Source organism: Rhinolophus sinicus, linkage group LG14 (assembly GCF_036562045.2).
Source record: "Rhinolophus sinicus isolate RSC01 linkage group LG14, ASM3656204v1, whole genome shotgun sequence".
Taxonomy (NCBI): Eukaryota; Metazoa; Chordata; class Mammalia; order Chiroptera; family Rhinolophidae; genus Rhinolophus; species Rhinolophus sinicus.
In genome coordinates, this window is record NC_133763.1 from 4,937,231 (window position 1) to 4,957,162 (window position 19,932).

General features: G+C 44.6%; 1 long non-coding RNA gene across 1 annotated transcript in view; it reads left to right on the top strand.

Moving 5' to 3' along the window:
* Positions 1-19,932, top strand: part of LOC141568477 (uncharacterized) — a 41,444-nt gene that overhangs the window by 9,241 nt on the left and 12,271 nt on the right. Inside the window, exons 3-6 of the long non-coding RNA XR_012491622.1 lie at positions 1,375-1,510; positions 9,160-9,267; positions 13,763-13,968; positions 14,541-14,588. This is a non-coding gene — a long non-coding RNA (uncharacterized LOC141568477). The remainder of the gene's footprint in view (positions 1-1,374; positions 1,511-9,159; positions 9,268-13,762; positions 13,969-14,540; positions 14,589-19,932) is intronic.

Sequence of the window (19,932 nt, forward strand, 5' to 3'; positions counted from 1 at the left end):
CTGACCGCTACCATTTCTTATCTGTGGGGCTTGAAGCAAGTAACTTAATTTTGCTGAACTCAGTGTCTCAAATGTAAATGGAAACACATGAGGACAAATTGAGGTGAAGATCAATCAGCATATTATTCAGCACACTGTGTTGAATAAATGTTAGCTATAAGTATAATTGATGGTTAAAAGGTCTAGCCCGTTATTTTAATGGGCAATATGGGATCTCATGTCATTGTATATTGTATTTTAAAAAACTTTAAAAGGTAGTTATTATATTTACTTTTTTATGATTTAAAAAAAAAATCGTAGTGGACCTTGATGTCAGGCGAGGGAGGCGGGCCCTGTTTAAGCTTTTGAGGGAAATGAGTAGAGATTTGCTCTAGGAAGATTACTCTGGGGAGAGTTCTCATGTTGGACCAGGGACGAGAAAGCCTGGAGCTGGGCTCCAGTATACGGCACCGCCGCTGGTGCCCACATAGGCAGTTAACGAACGAAGCTGGCTGGTGGGAGTGAGTTTTCTTCATTCTACAAAGAAACATTTTCTCAGTTCTTTTCTGAACACGTGGTCCTCTCAGCCCTCCTCCAACTTAATTTAGAATAAATGTGGGGCTTTTTAAAGCTAGCATTAATTGAACTCTTACTTTCTGCTCCTTAGACACTATTCTAAGTGCTTTTAAATCTTTGATCCTCACAACCACCCCACAAGGTAGGTACCATTATTATCCCTCTTTTTAATGATGAGGTTGCCAAGATGCAGGTTGATGAGCAAAACTGCTGGAGGTCAAACCTGTGACAAAAGTGTGAGCCCCTTGCTCTTCACCGTGTGTGTGTGTGTGTGTGTGTGTGTGTGTGCAGAAAGCACCTCTAGTGTAAGACAGCCAACTGAGCAAGCACAAGGTTGACAGGCCACTTGGCCTCAGTCCTGAACCAGACGGGTATGGGGGAACCTGTGGCAGGCTGGAGAGCACATGCCCAGCTAAGGGGCACCCTCCTCCTTAGCTCTAGTTGGTGGCTGCCATGTGGGAAAATAGGCTGGCACCACCGAAGTTTTCAAGTTTTAAAAGAAGCTGGAAATCTGGATTTTTGTGTGAAATTTCATGATTTTAGAATGTTGGCTCAAATGTAGTTAAACATAATGTGATGGCCAAATAAGACACATCTGTTAACCAGACTTGGCCCACCCGCCACAGATGGTTACTGGCAGGCCACAGTGGTCCAGGCAGAGGGTTAAGGGGGTCTGAGTCTGCACCCTTTATCCTGCTTAGGATGCCCCCCTCTGTTCTTAGCAGAGGAGAAAAGTCGGGGCACAACTGTATTGGATCCTTGTGAGATGAGTTTTTCTGGCACTCTTACACAGCTGAGAAAATGTTTTTCTCTTGGCAGGTGTCATATGTACTCAACTGCACACAGACGGGGCCAGCAGACTAGGCGATGGACATAGAAAGAACTGGGACTTTGCCCATCTACATTTAGTACAATTTCTGAAGCAATGATGGTACCTGCGGATTTTCTTATAGAGGTGAGTGAGTGACAGCTCAGGGAGGCTGATGCCATTGAAAGATTTTTATTCCTTAGATTTCCTAAGATAAGGGTCACACCGTGTGCCATGCAGGGCCACCTGGGGAAGCACCAGTGTTGGTCAGGAGAAAGAAAGGAGTGATAGGAAAACATAGGCCAGAGCCTTTATTGTGTTTTCTGCAGGAAACACAAGGCAGGACAGGGAAACAGCCTAGAATTGGCTGGATTGAATGATCCTCGCGGGCTTTGGGGCATAGGGGCTGCCCCTAGTTGTCTGGTACATGGCCCCGGGTTGGCTTAAGCAGGGAAAATACTGACTTGATGTGTGAAAGTTAGAGAAAGGAGGTGGTTGAGGGGTATGGACTAAGGATTGGTTGGTTTGAATATGAAAGGTGTGTCCACAAGTAAGTTATTATCTTAGGAGTTAGCTAGCCCTGGCCAGCTAGCCCCCTCACCCCCAAGATGTCAAAACATCATAAAATTATAGAGAATAAAAAATAAGGTTGATAGACTTCCACCAGGAGATGTGCATTTCTATGAGAAGCATGGATTGACATCAGGGCTCATTTCTAAGAGGCCAAGTGTATAGCATACCTAGGTTTTACTCCATTTAGATTAGATCATCAGACTAGATCAGTTCTGCGGCGATTTGTCTTCAGCTCGGTTTCCTGGTTCTCACACAGCAGTCTGACATTGTTGTATTTAGATTCACAACACTCTGGGGGATGTTTACATCCCCACCCAGACAGCTGTGCTCATTGAAATAGAAGGAATGATAATGATGTTTGTTCCCATAATGGTGAAACACTGAAACCCCTGGGCTCTAAAAATAGGCCACTATTTTACTTAGAAGGGAGCTGGAACTGTTTACCTAAACTCAGCACTGCCTGACAATGGTTGTCTGGAGTTAGTGTAAGTTGGAAAAATGGTCTTACTTTATTATGGAAGTATCAAAAATGGTAGGCCTTTGAAATTCTGCAGTGTTTTCCTTCTGGCATAATCAGAACATTTGGAATCACTGTTGAGAGACTGTTTTCAGGTATTTACTTTAAATTGACATTGGCCAAGTCTGGGAAATCATGGAGGTAGCTGGTCCTTTTCTCATGAGTTCTCTAAATCGGAATTGCTTGCAGGATGGCTAAACGCTGATCTTCTTGAAGTTTCTGGGGCTGCCTTAATCCTAAACCACACTGGGCCATTGAGGAATAAAACAAAGGGTACAGAGGAGGCCACTTAACCAAGAAGAGGCCATTTCTGGTGGCGCTAAGGAAGCAAGATAATCCTCTTTGGGGTTGGCTTTAAAAATATTATACGATTTTCACCTTGAAAATCTCAAGATAAAACTTAGTTCTGTGCTTAGGCTGAGGTCTCAGGGCAGAGCTTCAGGTTGGGGAGTGTTTGTGTCATAGTGGCATCTTTTCACTGTTTAACTCCTTAAACGCAGCATCAACCTTCCCAACCCCTCCAGCTGTATTTCTCACACTTCATATGTCCCACCCTCATTAGTCTAAGCACTTACATTGGAAATAGAATAAGAGAAAATGTTGACAGGTCTCAGGAAATTAAGCTTACTGGACAGGAGCAAATTCTGTCATTCAAATACCAAAGGATCATTAAAAAAAAAAAAAAAGAATTTAAAAACAAACTCCTGAAGCCCTTCAAGTAGGTTTTCAACTCTTTTCCTTCTGTGGCCTGCAGAAAAGTGCTGTAAGAGGCTCCAATTTCCATTATTCACATGCAAATGGATCCTAGCATACTGTCTGCATTTAAATTAATTGTTGGATTCCTTGCCAATTCAGGTTATCTGAGTGGCATAGACTGTTAGTTGCCTACTCAGTATCTCTTCTCGCTTTCTTCCCACGTGATGGATTTTTAGCATAGCTCATTGCTGCCTAGAATAACCCACAGCCTCAGCTCCCCTTGTGGCTGAGAATGGCCAGTTAGTTCCAAATGGAATTTGTGGGGAGGAACCTCTGGAAAATGCACCTCATGACAGGGCATTTTTCCTTGTCCATCCTCACTTCCTCAGATGCCTGCCTGGGTCCTGGACTTGGTGGCTAGAGCTTCAGCACCATATTGGACCTTGAGGTGACCTTGAAGATGGAAGTTCCTGTGCTTAGAACGGTGGAGGTGAAAGATAAAAGGGTGGGGTCTTGATCCTGTGATGCCACCATCACCACCATACGCTGCTTATTCCTGGACTGCATTCCTGCAAGGGAACAATAGACTTTTATGTGGTTTTAAGCCACTAATCCCATTTGATTTGCTCTGTTAATTAACGCTGACCCTGTTCATATGATTGAGCATGGACTATATTTGAGAATTGTACTTACCTAATGCGTAATTAATGCTGGCTGAGAGTAAATTCTTCCTGGAATAAATGTGAGGTTGATATAAAAGCATTTAAAAAAAACACACAAAAAAACCTAGGTGCTAAAAATAGAACTTGACTTTTAAAGGTTCTGCTAAGAAACCATATTTCCTAATTTCCCCATATAACAGGAAAACTGTTCACACACACACACACACACACACACACACACACACACACACATAAAGGGTTGTTGGGCTTCAGCTTAGGCAGGCCTGAGTCGGAATTCAGGGCGAGCCTCTAATCAGCTGCATGACCTTGGGCAAGTCACTTAACTCGCAAGTGGACGCTTTGTTCTTCACCTAACAATTGGGGACAAGAGCATGCACCTCACATTTGCTGGGATAGTTCAGTGAGGTCATGTGTGTACAGCAGAAGCCAGTCAAAAAGAGTGGGCAGAGATGACCGAGTAGAACACAGGAGAGAACATGGAGAGTTGAAGGGAGGAACAAGGTACTGAAAATAGACTCAGCAGCCCTTCTCACCAGGCTCCTGTGCTGACACAGTAATTGTTCTCTCACTTTTGGTCCCTGTCCTCTGGGAGCCAGCCTCTGCACTGTCACCAGGCCAGTATTCTTCGGCCTGTTTCTGCTTCATGAACCTGCAGCAGCCTGGTGTTTAAGACACTGCAAGGTCTGGTTAGTCCTTTCGTCCCCAACTTCGCATCTAGCACTTTCAAACCTAACCCTTCTGTTCTAAGCGGTCCCACTTCCTTCTGGGTCCCACACATTTGCATCCCTATCCAGCTGCCGTGGACCGAGTCTCCATCCGTGTCAATCTACAAAGCCAACTCAGCTCATCTCTTCCACGAGGCCCTTCTCAGCCATTCCTTCAGTCCTGCCCATGAACCGCGCACTTGAGCAGTTATTCGTTGCTTTATATTATTTTCTGAAGCACGCACGTTTCCCCCTGGTTGAAGAGCTGGCTTTACTGGTGTCGGTCTGAGTTACAAATATGTGAGTTGTGTGTTTGACCAGGGAGCCACGATGATGGGGGGATGATGGAAAAGAGGGGCAGGCGAGCTCTCCGGCTGCTCACCGAGAGCCCTTGCCCACAGGGGTTTCCCACGGCTCCAGGTCAAACCTTCCTTCTTGCAGGTGCAGAAGCCTAATGTGAGTCCTTTGTTCACTCAGTTCGTGTTGACTGAGTTTACCACAGGCACTGCATTTGTCAGCAGACCCAGCCTTTCAGGGGCAGACTTACAGGAACCAAGATGGTTTGTGAATTAAGTAGCCAAGTCAGTTTATAAGAACCAGGACTGCCGAGGGGACTAGACGGGCACTCTGGACCCCCAGCTGGTGCACTCTTACTGTGCAGGCCTCCAGGAGGGTCCCGAGCAGCACCAGAGGGGCCTGGTGAATTAGAGCAACTGCACGTTTCATGCCTTGGGCTCCAGTCAGAAAATGAAAAAGCGGTGACTATGTCTTAGGTTAGTAGGCAATCAGGTTAGTAGGCAATTGTAAATGACTTGAGTTGGAGAAGGGGAGCTGAGATACCATCACTCACTCCGTTTTATTGTCATTGGGGTCCCTTCTTTGTGCTCCAGGCCAGCGTGTAGGAACATGGGCCGAGGACAAATGAACCCCAGACACCGCCTCGGGGATTATTGCATTGGTGCTTGGCTCTGGGGCAGGAACCGTCTGCAGTAAAAGGAATGTGTGCTTTAGGGGCTGACATGGCAGGTTAGCAGTTTCTTTAAAAGAGCGAGGAACAGAGATTTGTGGGTTCGTGCCTCCGCCCCAGGCTGCGAAGACCATACGAACATGCTCTCGATGGAACATGCTCTCGTCATCGACTAACGTGCTCACATACTCTAGTAATGTGCTTACGTAATCCCTTTGGCTAGAGGTCATGGCTTCGTGGTCTCTGCAGGGGAGGTAGCACTTTGCTCTATTTTCTTGTTGTTGTTTCAAACAGGACATGACCTCCAGTAATTTAAAAGCTGTTTTTGTTTCTTCTTCCTTGAGACAGCTCATCCTGCCCTTAGCTGTTGCCTCTGAGGGAAGAGAGAGGAACGAGAAGAAGGAAAGAGGGGAGGAAGTGCCTTCCCCACGTCGAGTGACCCGTCTCCTTCCCTAGAACATTGGAGAATTTGTTTTGGCAAAGCCTCCCCACTCCCACCCCACCTCCCATCACATTTCCCCTGGACTCAGCCTCTCAGCTCTGTCACAGCTGGCCACACACATCTCTCACCTGCAGCTCAGCCCTGCCTCCTTCCATCCCAATCTGGGCTGAGGCAGGAAACAATTAAGCAGACCCCAGGACTCCCTCCCCATGGGTCAGACATACACGTGCAGACGTCTGTCCTCACCTTTCTAACCAAGGATGCATGTCCCTCTGGTGACCGCGGGGCGGCCACCTGGTATGGGGATTGCAGCAAGCCCTCCGTGTCCTCTGCCTCCTGTCTGCTGGGACAGGACATTGGTGGCTGGCTTGAAGCCTGAACCTGTCCCCACTGTGGTTCCTGGTTTCTAAACCCACCATTATGCTGGAACCTTAGATCAGTGACCTTAGAGAATTTGGAATGCAGGAAACTTCCCGATTCTGCAGTGTCGTGTGGTGGGGGGCTGGCAGCGTGTTTTGCAGAGGCTTTAGCTACCCTCCCAAATCTCCATAGCATTTACAGTTTTTGAGTGGGATACCTGACATTCTCTCAATTCTATGTAGGGTGCATCACACATTCAGCTTTTTTTGTCCTCTTTCTAACAAATTGCTGCCTCTAAGCCCTCCCTAAATGGAAATTCTGGAGCTGCCACTGCCATCACCCCTTCTGACTGAGGCCAGCCTTACTGGGTCCCTAAATTCAAGCCCTGACCACCCTCCCATGTGCAGCCTGCTGGCTGCCAGGCTCAGGCTGCCCTGGACCCTGGTTTCCGGTCCCTGGGCCCCGCCCACTGTCGTGATCATTGCTGGTTATCAGACTGATGGTGCCGTCAGCCTCTCTAACCCGAGACTTGGTGATAGTTATCTGTACTTCCTGGGTCAGCTGGCTGGGGTGGAGGTGAGGACCAGGGGCAGGATAGAAATTTGGCCTCCCTTCAAGCAGACAGTCTGACTTCTGTTCAACACTTTAGTGGTGGTTGGGGGACCTGTTTTTAATTCTCTTCAGAACCTTGTCTCTTTTTGTGGCAAAGGAACCAGTTTACATTCGACCTGTTCTCTACGGAGACCTGGGGGGCGGTGATCTGAGTTACAATAAGCCGTATTTCCAGATGTGTTCCAGTCAAATTTTAGGATTCTTTTTAGATTGAAGCTCCAGACAGCTTAACAGGGCTCTGGGCCTCTCCAAGTGGCTTTGGCACCGAGCCATACCTCACTCATCGCCGAGCTGTCTGCAGATGTCATGCCAGCCTCTGTCTGAGATGCCAGCTTGCTCAGTTTTCTGTGTAAAGCACCTTGCCAACCCACTAGACTTGAGATACAACCATCACTTTGCAAAAGAATTGTGACTGTTAGAAATGAGGAAGAATTCCAGTGTATAAAGTCTGTCCTCCCGGGCCCAGTGGAGTTTCTTCTCTAGGCGCTCCCTGGTGCAGATGAAAACAACCCTTTAAATGAGCCTTCCATCTGAGCTCTCAGGACTTGTTTCTACCCTCAGAAATTGTGTTATCGAGGCAATTTTAGGTGGGGGGGGGGAAGAAGCCATTTTTGTTTCTTCTCCAGGAAATCGAGTTGGGCATTTCCATCCTCATGGGAAGGTCCTGATGGAAGCCTGTCCTGTTGAATGACGAGGTGATGTGGGGTGGACTCAGACGTCCTCAAGAAGAAAAAATGAAGTGGCCAAAGTCCTTTGAAGAAGGATCTGTTTCATGACAGACTTCCAAATTGTGAAAAGGACACTGATCTCACAGGTTTCAGGGGGCCCAATGGGTCACGGCGAGTGACCAACTGTATTTGGCATCTTGTCACATCGTGTGCAGAGTTGGGAGCCCATCTGATCATCACGTCGTGTCCTTGCTCAAGGATCACCCCCTGCAGGATGTGTGATGGAGAGCGGAGGCCCGGGCTCAGGTCCCACGTCTGCATCCCTCCCCCACCCCGAGATGGCCCTTGCTCTGTACTGCCAGACGGTCCGTCCACCTCAGTTAGGGTGCATAGTGCATTTTATTATAATTAGACGTTTGCATTTCTCTCCACTAGGTTGCGTGCACATTGAGGGGGTCCCCATTTCTTATACAACCGTCCATCCCCTCCCATAATAGGCACTTGTACACGAGTTCTCCATACAATACGAAGCTGTCCTTTGAATTCACTGCGGCCCTCTGGAAGAGAGAGAATTAGCCCCATATACCAAGGGAGAAACTGAGGTGTCATTAAGTTATTCACCCCAAGTCATGCAGTTAGTATGTCGGGGAGCCAGGTTAACAACCCATTCTAAGAACATGATCCCCAAATCGACTTGATTCTCAAACTCAGGCTCCCTAGCCTTGATGCTGTTTTGCTGTGTAGTCACGGGCAGGGCTTGGCCGTCCTGCTGTATTTCACTGTTGTCACCCATTGTTTCTAAAATCTCTGATAATAAAAATGTATTCCTTTCATGCTGCTGTCTCCTGAGGCCCAGAGATATTTTCCCCACCAAATGTATCTTTCCCAAGAAGTACTAAGTTACCAAGGAAAGGACACGGCGTGTTTTTATTTCTACTTTTCTGATCATACTTTAAATTTTTTCTGTTTTGGAGCATTTCAAATCAGTGCTGGATAAAGATATCCAGCTTTCTGAGAAATATGGCAATTTTGGCCCCTGTGGGAAAGTGTGACTTTGGCTTTGAGTCACGTCTTTTATGGCCTCAGAGGGATGCTAACGTGGGAGGCAGCCTGGGTTATTCCTCCACTGAAGATAAAACCAGGCACAAGTGGGAATTACATGTGAGATTATTGTTTCCAGACAACCAGGGACAGCTAGGCATGTCTTCATTAATGGGATCTACTGGGGTTGTGAGTTTTGGGGGACAGCGGGGTGCGGGGAGCCAGGATAGTAGATACTGGAGAGCAGAGTTAGCAGACCCCAGATGCATAGCTATTTTCGTGAGCTCAAAAGATCTGAAATACTTTGTGTGCTGACACACATGGGTGAGGTGTGGAAAAATCATCACAGCTCAGCAGTGGGGGATTTCAGAGGTGGAATGAGACACAAGCACTGCTGACTGAATCCCAGAAGGTCTGGCGCTGAAAGAGGTGCGGAGTCGTCCCGGAAGACTGGGTGGGGCAGTCTGCCACCTAGTTAGTGAGGCACTCGTCACTGGTTGGTCCATTAAAACGATGTTAATCTGTTCCACCAGACTCACCTGCCTTCTCAGCCACAGAAAGCCCACAGTCTCCAGTGATGCCGGAAGAGGAAAGCAGAGCCAGGAAGTCCAGTTCATTCCCGAAGAAATAGAACAAGGAAGGTTAGTGTGGAAGCCACCTGTGCACATCTGTGAAGGGATGGATTACTTTTAGCCAAGGGACTACTAAATTAAAGCAAGAGCTTAACACACACACATGCACACACGTGCGTGCACACACACACACATGCACCCAAACCCAACGGACTTATCTTGAAGCCTGAAACCACCACCAAAGTTCTGGCCATATGTAAATTATTTTACTTTTTACAATGATTGATTCCAAACTCAAATGTCGCTAAAGAAATGGGGTTGGACCTTTAGCCTCTCTTTATTTGAGTTCCATGGACGTTCTTTTGGTATTGGAGGTTTAGCTACTTGCCGGCTGGTCCTGAGTAACTGGTTTTATTTTTTATTCTGTGGATCATAAGAACTGTTTAACTGATGACTTGTATTAGACATTTGCTGAATACCAAGTGTCCTACTAGATACTTGGCTTATGTAGGTCATATCTCTAAAAGGCAGGTATCTTCATTCCCATTTTATAGAGGAGGAAACTGAGGCTTAAAGATTCAGTGATTTGCTCTCAAGGCCACAGAACTGGTGACAGCTGGCATTCAAATGCAGGTGTCTCTAATTGCAGCATACTTTGTGGCATTGATAAGGCTTTTGGGATCAGGTTTCTTTTGTATTGGCTGCTGGGTGGCCAAAACCAGATTCATAGCCCATTTCTAGTGAGTGTAGAGTCTGAGGCGATGTGTGAAGTGGATTGAATTACATTTTCTTTCTTTTGTTTTCACTGCCCTTATGTCCCCTTTCCCAAGATATATTTACTTATTTGTATTTGTATATATGATATATACCAATATATATTATATGTATATTAAACTGTCTAAAAGATTTTTTGAAAGATATTTAGGGGATGTAATGGCAAATGGGAAGGAAATACCTATGTAAATAACTATCTAGACCCAATACTTGCTATTGGTTCTCCAGAGAGTCGTACAATCTAGCGTATGCCCCTTTTCCCATTTCTTCTTTACTTCTTTCCCATTTCTTTACTTGCGTATCCCCCACTGCCCCGCTCCCCTTTTTGAGTTGTAAAAGGCTAAGCCTACTGCCAGATGTTTGACTACATGCAAATTATTATTTTTTGAATTGATTGACTCAAATATTGCTAAAGAAACGTTTGGGAGCTTTTTCCGTTCTTTATGCTGGTGCCATTGACGTTCAGCTGACTTGGGTTAGAAGAGGTCCGGCTGCTCATAACAGAACATTTGCCCAGGACAAGTAGCAAATGAAGCCTGCTATGAGAAGCTGGTGATCCGTATGGTTTTCTGTCTTTGTTGAGAGAGAAAAAAGTGACCATCTTGGTCTCTGTTGGGCATTTCCTTTAAGCAAACACATTCTCTGAGCCTGAGACAAACTTTACTCCTTCAGGTTGATGAAACAGCCCCAACGCCTTCCTGAGTAATAATAAGATAGTTATGACCACCAGTTTTGGGAAGATCAAAGCCTTAGCCCGCTGGCAGTTTCAGTCAAAATGGTGCTTCTTTGGTAGTGTTACCAATGGGCACACAAACTGTGTTTAATTGGCACATATGGGGGACTTTTTATTTTTAAAGTTTTATTATTTTATTACATATCAGGAAAAAATATAGTGAGCACATCAAATCTGTTATTTTGGGGATATAATTCCTTAGTGTAAATCTAAACTTTAAAAACTGAGTTGATTTTTTGAGACAGTAGTAAGTAAATCATCATCCTGGTGGCAGCACACAGGGAAAAACTTATTGAGGTGATAGGCTAATCATGAAAGGGAATCCTTTCATGTGGACAATCATTAATGGAGAAATATGGGTGAAGGATGCAAGCTGATGGGAACCTGGAAATCCTGCAGTGACCAAAACTGTCATGTATTGGAAGGTTCCGTGTTGCCTTTCTGCCCTTCCTTACCTCTCGAAACTTTGCTAAATGTGACCTTCTTGCACTGAATAAAGGTCACTTTGATTTCTGTTGGTGGTGCACTGTTGATGGATGTTCTGCTGACCAGTTTCTCTATAGTACAGCAAGTTCCGTTTGTGGCTTTTGGATCATAACTTTCCAGTTGGAGCACCGGTCTTTAAGAGTTTGCTTGCGTATCCCCTAACTGAATTTTGAAGATTTAAAATTAAATGTCTAATATTTTTAATCATAATTTTAAATAGTTGTCAAGGATTTTGTTACTAGTATTTTATAAATATTGACACAAAAATAAAACTTGTGTATCACTCATTTTAATGAATCTAATGGAATCTAATCCAAAAACCCACTTAAGAAAAAGGTGTATGAACAATTCCTTTTAGGCCAGTCAACAAATTTTACATCCTTGCTTTTCCTCCTAGAATTCCACCCCTTTTTGGTCTGCATATGCCCTTGGTATGTGGGTCATGTTAAGATTCCCAATGTAGAATAACTCACTGGGCTGGCCAGACCTCATTCTGTAGATGTGCCTCTTCCGGGCCGAGCTCTACCACCAGGTGACCGATTCTCAGAGCTGTGGTTAGGTGGGGTCACCTGGTAAAAAGCATGGCAACCTATGTGTTAGAAACCTGTTGGAAGAAGATTGAGGCAGAACTATAAGTGGTGACCACAACAGCCAAGATGTTGGAAACATCTGTGAGAATTACCCAACCCACTTTACCCTGCTTGGATAGTAATGGGTTCTGGATTCATTCTTTTCTGTATTCTCCAATGTGTGTTGGACATAGAAGAAGCCTAGTAAGTATTTTCTGATTGGCTACCTCTATATATTATTTGTTAAATAGCCACAGCATCTAAGGGATCATAGTAGCATCTCGTGTTGTGACTTGGCATTGATAAACCAAAAGGGATTCCCCCCAACCTTCTCCAGATGTTTTGAACTTAAGAGCCTCTGAACCCAAACCCTAAATATTTGAATTTCCATTGTTGCCTTCTATGATTCCTATGTACCACCTGGTAAAATGTGTTTGCAGGTATTGTATTGTATTTCATGGGTATTGGGAAGATTGATATTTATTCATAAAACCCATACTGATGATGGACTAAGGGCATTTGAAAGGGAAAACACAAAATGCCTTTTTGTTTAAAAGTTTATTTGGTACTGTTCTGTTCTAAGTAATGTGCAGAGGAGAAAGGAGAAGAAATGACAATGCTAGTAATTCTAAGAGCAATGAATGACATGCTGAGTCACCTCAGAGAACTGAATTTGCAAAGTAACCAGCTTGTGGGATATAACCACGCTGCCTTGGTTATCCAGAGAAACTGCCCAGGTAGCAGGAGTTGACCCATTTTATAATAACCCAGGGTTACCTTAAGTATTCCATTCTGTAATTCCTCCCTCGGTGGAAAACCTACAGCTATGGAATCAAGACGTGTACTAGTCTTAATTGTGGAAGGGTAAAGCCTTAAGTATTTCTGCAGTTTCTGGTCTGGTAAATGTGTCATGCAGTTTACTTTTCATAAAGTGACACATAAAACACTTAATTCAATTTAACAAGAAGGTTTGGCTTCTAGGCAGTTTCTTGTGTGTGACTTCAACAAGTTTTCTTGGGTTGGTTACGGGCATTTGTAAAAAGAATTGCATGAGTTAATGGTGGTTGTGCACAGAAAATTAAGTGTTACCTTGCTATTTTTGCTGCTATATCCCTTGGTGCGAATCCCAATGGAAGACCTCCTTCGTCATGAACAATTCCTAGCAGAATACACTTCCAGTTCCATGATACTAGAGTGAGAACTTAAAACATATGAGGAAAGAAAAGCACACTTGGGTTTTCTGTTCTTTATTACTTTGGTGGAGTGGTCACACACGCCTTTTCTCAAAGCCATAAAGCTTTTGCTGCAATGAAAATCCTTCCTGCCGGGTTGCCCAGCAACGGCTGAATCTGAGTAGTTATTACAAAGACAATCCTGTGTGGACTGAAAGGTACTTCTGAAAGATCCTCCATGTCACATGTTTAATCAGATTAGTAGCTTCAGTCGCCCTGGTTTATTGGGAGGCAGAAGGCCTTGGCTTAGTCCTGTCTGGTCTCCATCTCTGATTTGGTTGAGTGGAGACAGATCGGGGTGTTTGGTCAATGTCACCTTGAGAGCAAGATTGGAAAGTGGGACTAGTTTGTTTACAAAGACAGCTCTGTGATCTCATCTCAAAATTAATTTTTAATTACATGGTAATACATGAATATATTCTCCTTGTACAAATGGAATGATACGATGAGTCTGAGTTTCCCTTGACCACTCTTCCTAAGCTTAACTCATTCTTAGAGGTCACTTATTATCAGTGCATTGAGGATCCATGTAGAACATTTCCTACGTGTTTACATACATATTCACTTGTAGGGGTTACGGGACATTGCTCTGTGTGTATGTATGTGTGTTTGCTTCACAAAAAGGAAGATCATATGATGTGTTTTGTTCGGCCACTTGCTTTTTTAAATCAACAATATTTCCTGGAGATCTTGTACTGTATACTGTTCTTTTTAACCGGTATGTTCTTCTGAGAAAATTTCAGGAAGTGACTTTTCCTCTCTCCCTTTAGGTTTTTGTCATGTGCAGAAGTAAGGTCCAGAAGCACTACACCTCTATCATTACCAGTCCGAAATGAGTCTCTGTGATGGAGAAGAGCAGAAGGCAAGAGTGTCACAGAAGGGTGTAGCCAGAGTCACCAGGTAACACCGCCCCTGAAGCCCACCCTACTGCAGGACTTCCTGTCGTGTGGCTACATCACTACGGTCACCTTTTGCTGTGAGTCATGGCAGACCCTAAAGTAACAGTGATTTACGTGGAATTAAAAGTATTAAATGCTCAATTATTTTTCATGTAAAAGCCTGTAAGAATGCAGGTCAGGGCTGGTGTGGTGACCACATTCTGTGAAGTTCTCAGAGCCCCAAGTTTCTTCAAGATTATCATTCCACTCTCTCTAGGATATGGCCCTTACCCTGAAGGCCCAAGGTAATGGCATCTGTTTGCCAGGCAGCTAGAAGGAGGAATGGTGTATGTACCAGAAGAAGGCCAAGTGTATGTACCATCTGTCTCTTGAGGAAGAGTCTTAGACGGTGTCGGATACACTAAAACCTGCATCCGTCAAGTTGTTGGCTAAAACTTTGTGGGAGGGAGGCTGGGACAGTAGATGCCATCAGGTGATAATGGGGTTATATGACTATGGGATATAGAGGGACAATTCAGTCTCTGACACAGTGAGGAAGTAAACTTCTTTACCATTTAAAATATTAGATTTTGTTAACTTACAGCCAAAGAGATCTTGATTAATAGGCCTCTTTTCTAGTGCATAATCTAGAATATTCTTCTTTTACCAGTCTATTTACCCAGAAGTTCAAGTCCTGGAGACCCTGAATTAACAGATGGTAAGAATAATTGTGTCTGGTTCCCTTTTCTCATCTTATGTTTTCTAAGGGAGAAGATGCAACAGCACGTGGACAGCCTATGGAAATACCTTCTGTATTAAATGCCAGCCTCTTATTGCATTAACCCTGCGGGAGGGCAGGGACTATATTCTGCACTGTGTGCTGTTGTCGCCCAACACCGATTACAATGCCTGGCACATAGTAGGTGTTCAATAAATACTGTTGAATAAATGAATGACTAGATGAATTCTAGATTGATGTCCATTGCCTGAGGAGCTGTGTTGAGTATCCCAGGATGCATCTTGGCTGACCCACATCAATCACTGATCTCTGCCGTGAGCTCAGGATGGGGATGCCAGATCATTGCCCTTTGTAAGTGATTAATGGTGAGCTACCTCAGGTGATTCCTTATAGCAGGTATCTGTTACCATCTTAGACATTTTATGCATATTTGTATTTTAGTTAAAAACCAGCTTTTCCCATAAATGGCTTTTTTTTTTTCCACATGAGAAACCTGCCATAGTAATTGCACACGGTAGGAATCAATCAATATTTAAGTATCAGTCATGTTTTCCAAAAACAGTGCTGTGCACTCAGTGTATAATCAACTGTCTTAACTAAATATGTCTGCATATGTCTTCCTGTGTATTTACCCCAATCAGCACCTGTTTAACTTAAAAAATAAGCATAATCAGTGCATCACATCTTGTAGGTAATTTTAAATTGAAGGAAGAGTAAATAGTAGTGAAGGACTTGAACCAATATAAAAAAAACTGTGAAGATTTTTTTTTTTAATTTGAAGAAAAATAATTCAAAGTATATGTTAAACTCTAGGAGCAATGACAAGGACAGGAATGTCAAAGTAGTCATGGTGATCATGGGAAGCCAGTGAGGCCCATGTGTGCCACTTGGTCTCCTGGTGGGACAGAGCAGGGCTATTTTGGATGGAATGCCTCATGGAGGAGGGAGGGCTCGTTCTTCTCTAAGAATCTTGTAGGGAGAGAGAGCACCGAATCCTAACCACTAGACCACTAACAAAAAAAAGTGAAAAAAAAAAAAAAAGAATTTACACAGAAAAAAATAAAGTCAAATTTACTGCAAGCAAGCACACAGAATCTAAAAAAAAAAAAAAAAAAGAATCTTGTAGGTAGGTGCCAGTGCAGTTAGAATGCTACGTCCAGTCTTCAGACTCAGCGCCCCATCCTCAAAAGAGGCTCACATGAGTGGAATGAAAAGAGAAATGCGCATGAATAATAATGGTTAATAATAGCCAATGTAGATAGAAGTCTTTCAATGCACTGGGCACCACTCTAGTCACTTTATATTTATGCTTAAGTTAGTTCTCATAAGGAGCTCATGAGGTGTCTACACAGATGGAACTGGGGATTGATTTATGGTTAGAAATATTGTGGTATTCGCTTCTGGAGATAAAGAGAAATGAATCTAAGGTGGTATTTGTCCTACATTTTCATAGATAGTTGAACTGAAATTTCTGTAAAATGAGTGAATGAACAAACTTATGAGATTCCTAGATGGCTAAAGACATAGAGTTGATAGTAACAGGAATTAATTAACACAGAGGGGACAGAAGTGGAAGCAGAGAGCTGCCAAGTGATCCAAAATAAGGAATCCTTTGAGAAGACCACTGGTGACAATTGTTTTGGAGACAATTTACCAGCTGCTAAACACACACTGGGATCTCTTTCCTTTTGCCATTAAGACCCCTAATCATTTTTCTTATAAAGCTGGTTTAATGGTGATGAAGTCCTTTAGTTTTTGCTTATCTCTCCTTCAACTCGGAATGATCACCTTGCTGGGTAAACTATTCTAGATTGTAGGGTCCTTTCTTGCAGCACTTTAGAGATATCCTCCACTCCCTCTGACCTGAAAGTTGCTGATGAAAAATCAACTGTTGGCCTTATAGGGTTTCCTTTGTATGTAACTCCTTTCTCTTGCTTCCTTCAAGATGGTCTGTTTAACTTTTTAACTTTTGCCATTTTAACTACAATATGTCTCGGTGTGGGTCTCTTTGGGTGCATCTTGTTTGGAACTTTCTGGGCTTCCTGGACCTGGATGTCTGTTTCCTGTCCCAGGTTAGAAAAGATTTAAGCCATTTCTTTAAATACAGTTTCTGTTTCTTTCTCTCTTCCTTCTCCTTCTAAGATTCCTATAATGTGAATGCTTGAGTGCTTGATGTTATCCCAGAGATCCCTTAAACTATCCTTATTTTCTTAAATTCTTTTTTCTTTCTGCTGTTCTGATTGTTTGATTTCCATTAGTTTCTCTCCCAGGTCTCTGATCCGCTCTTCTGTGTTAGCTGATCTGCTTGATTCCTTGTTAAGGTGTTTTTCATTTCAGTTATTGTATTCTTTAGGTCTGCTTGGTTCTTTCTTATGCTTCATAACTCTTTGTTGAAGTTTCCTAAGTTCCTCTATGCCACTCTTAAGTTTGGTGTAAGCATCCTTATGACCGTTTCTTTCAATTCTTTATCAGGCAAATTATTTCCTTTTCCTTTAGGGTTCTCTTTCTGGGGATTTTTCTTGTTCCTTCATTTGAGTTATTTTTCTCTCTTCATTTCGTTTGACTTTCTAAGTTCGTTTATATGCATTAGACAAAACAGCTATTTCTCCCAGTCTTGGAGAAGCGGCCTTATGTAGATGTGGCCTCAGTGTAGGCTGTGTGTGCAGGTGGTTTTGGCAGGCCAATGGGAGCCAAGTGGCATCCAGGTAGGGAGGCCAGCTGTGTGTAGTGACGCCCTGTTGATTCTGCCTGCTCCCTCTGTCTGTGCGGAAACGGGCTTGGGTGATGTGTCAGGGAGCACACCGCAGCAACCTTGCAGGCAGGCCAGAGCACCTGGGTAGAGCCCTCCCTGGCCTCTGGAAGTTTTGGGGGACGGAAGCCATGATGCTCACCAGCCCCTCTGACTCTGGAGAACTCCCGCAGCCCCCGGAGAGCTCCCAGCTCCCAGCCTTCGCTGTACTCTCTCTGGTTTGTTGTACGGAACGTGGTCCCACGTAGAAGAGACCCCTGTACAGGCTCTAAGTGCCCACGGCTGAGGGGAGCGGCCTGGAGCTGAGCATGCGCTGAAGGCGCCCGGCGCACTGCCTGCCGGGAGGAGGCGCACTGCCTGCCGGGAGGAGGCGCACTGCCTGCCGGGAGGAGCCGCTCTCAGCGGGGAGGCCGTGGCGGCGCTGGCGGCTTCCGGTTCCGGCTTCCTTGCGTTCCGGGCGGAGGGCTTCAGGCGATGTGGCTGTGACAGGCGCCGCGGGGAGCTTGCAGGTAGGCCGAAGCTGCCGTGAGCGTTCCCGCCGCCCCATCAGGTGGACAGGCGCCTAAATAATGGCGCCCGCAGCCCCTCCGGCCAGGACAGTTCCCCGGCTCCCGCAGCCTTCTCTGTTCCGGCTCTTTCTCTTGTTGTCAGACGCCGTCCGTTCAGTGCTGAGTTGCCTCGCAGGAGTCATCGCTGCCTGCTCACGTGTAGCTTTGATTTTGCTCACGGGCGGGCATGAGGTCGTCGTCCTCCTACGTGACCGCCATCTTGGACCTCCCTGGACTTGAAATTTTAAGTTCCCCTTCGGTTCTTATATCAAGGCACTTACTCACCTTTAGTCAAGGCCAGTCCTTTCCTTTCGACGCCAATGCTCCCTCCCGGGTCTAATGCCTGTGATTTTATGAGGAAATGCTTCCATTTTACAGGTGTGTGATGCCTCCTGTGTGGACACTACATTTGGGTCTGTATTAGGGGACGCCCTCGCGCTTGGCAGAGTGAAGGCACACTTCTCGGTGAAGGTTGTGGGCATGGGGGTCCTGAACAGGAAATCTCCCTGGTCGATCGAAGTCACCCGTGATGTTAACACATTTTTTGCGGGAAACGAGTAAACTCATCATATCGCTTTTTATACCAAAGCGCGGGAGACGAGAATAACACATATTTTGCACCTCTTTTTAAACTAAAACACTGAAAGTTTCATAGAAAAATATCAAATAGATCGAAAGATATGAATATTTTACGGAAAGTCTAATTTTGGTGAGAAAATGTCAAAAAAGCCCCACCTTACGACGCGATTTGGCAGGGAAATGCCCACTTACAAAGTGTTTTAAGCAGCTGGTGGAGAGCAGGTGGGCCTGCACGGAACGCTGTGCAATGAGGAAGGAGTTCCGCCGATGGGAATGTTCTTTCAGGGACATGTGCAGGCAGTTGCTCCGTCTCACCTGTGTTAAAGGTGGTCTTACCACATGGAACAGGCTGGAAGGTGAGGGTGTCAGGAGTGGAGGGATATCAGCTGTTGGGGTGAGTGTTGGGTTCAGAGGAAGTCATAAAGAACAGTGCAAGCTAACTGTAAAAATATCAGAGACTTGTGTTTTATTAGTCAGATTAGGTTTCTGAGCACTCTTCCTGTGTTTCCACTTTATTCTCCTTTATGACTTAGTAAAGACTTTTACAAGTGTTGGCTTGTGTCAGTGCTGCAAGAGGACAGAGCAGACCTGCCCTGGAATCAGCATGGTGGTTGGTGGTGGTGGTGGATGGGCTCACAGGGAAGGTATCCAGTCAGAGCAGCTATGGAGCTTGGGAGGCAAGGTAGTGAAGCGACTGAAGATGTGTCTGCATAGGCAGACTCCTTCCTATTGCACCACTTGCTAGCCATATAATCTTTATCAAGTTACTGGACACTTCTGTGTCTCGGTGTCTCCATGAGATACCAATAATAATGATATCCATTCAACATGCTAGGAAGATTAAATATATTAATATATGTAAACTGCCTAAAACAGTGCTTACCTTATAATAAATATTGTATCAACCTTTCCTTTTCGCCAGAAAACTCTACTTTTCAGTACTAAATTTTGGAGGTTCTGCTTTTTACTTTGTTAAGGGAAATAAATGGCATCGTCTTATTTTTTTATGCCTTGAAAAATTTACTAACCTCCCATTTGCCACTCCGATCTAGATTTTCTAGTCTCTAAGCCATATATTGCATCTTATCACCAGAATATTCTTCGTCAGAGCCCACTTTCGCCACAACCTTGGATTTATTCTGTCTGTAGAATGTCATCCTTTTTCTTTCCTCTGCTTTGTTCAGGTTGGTCTCATCTATCCCTTTCCTTTCTCTTTGCCGTCATTAAGGATGTTCCCTTACTTGGAATGTCCCCCATTCCCAACTCTTTCCCTCCCCTCCACCTCCACTCCATTCTTCTAGACCTAGATTAATGCAAATGTTTTCAGAAAGTATGCTATGACTACCTTGGCTTTCAATTCTTTGTAGGTCGTCTCCATTAGATGTTTCACATGTACCTTGAACTCAATATATTTAGTCTTGAGCTCTTTATCCCTCACTCCCATTCA